The sequence below is a fragment of the Octopus bimaculoides genome, chromosome 8 (genome assembly GCF_001194135.2).
Source record: "Octopus bimaculoides isolate UCB-OBI-ISO-001 chromosome 8, ASM119413v2, whole genome shotgun sequence".
Taxonomy (NCBI): domain Eukaryota; kingdom Metazoa; phylum Mollusca; class Cephalopoda; order Octopoda; family Octopodidae; genus Octopus; species Octopus bimaculoides.
Window position 1 is genome coordinate 74,691,572 of NC_068988.1, and position 1,030 is coordinate 74,692,601.

A 1,030-nucleotide genomic window follows, 5' to 3' on the forward strand; every position below is an offset into this window, starting at 1 on the left:
TTCTGGATGCCCTTCCTAATGCCAACCACTCAGAGAGTGTAGTGGGTGCTTTTTACGTGCAACCGGCATGAAGGCCAGTCAGGCGGTACTGGCAACGGCCACGCTCAAAATGGTGTATTTTATGTGCCACCTGCACAAGAGCCAGTCCAGGGGCACTGGCAACGATCTCGCTCGAAAGTCTTTACACATGCCGCGGGCACAAGTGCCAGAAAGGCGACGCTGGGCACAGGTGCCATCACGATTTCGGGGTGCCAGTCATCGAATTTAACTCGATTTCGATTTCACTCGCCTCAACAGGTCTTCGCAAGTGGAGTTTAGTGTCCAATGAAGGAAGGCATGCATAAGTGGGCTGGTTGAGGCCTTAAATTTAGGTCTCACTTGGCTTGCCGGGTCTTCTCGCGCACAGCATATTTCCAAAGGTCTCGGTCAGAAGTCATTGCCTCGGTGAGGCCTAATGTTCGAAGGCCGTGCCTCACTACCTCATCCCAGGTCTTCTGGGCCTACCTCTTCCACAGGTTCCCTCAATTGCTAGGGTGTGGCACTTTTTCACACAGCTATCCTCATCCATTCTCGCTACATGATCATACCAGCGCAATCGTCTCTCTTGCACACCACAACTGATGCTTCGTAAGTTCAAATTTTCTTTCAAGGTACTGATACTCTGTCTAGTATACACACTGACATTACTCATCCATCGTTTCTAGCGATCCTACGCATGTCCTCAGCAGTCACAGCCCATGTTTCACTGCCATGAAGCATGGCTGTTCGTACACATGTGTCATACAGTCTGCCTTTTACTCTGAGTGAGAGGCCCCTTGTCACCAGCAGAGGTAAGAGCTCTCTGAACTTTGCCCAGGCTATTCTTATTCTAGCAGCTACACTTTCAGCGCACCCTCCCCCACTACTAACTTGGTCACCTAGATAGCGGAAGCTATCAACTACGTCTAGTCTTTCTCCCTGGAATGTGGCAGAAGTTGTTTTCTGCACATTTACAGTGTTTATAGCTCCTGAACATCTGCTACATACAAAA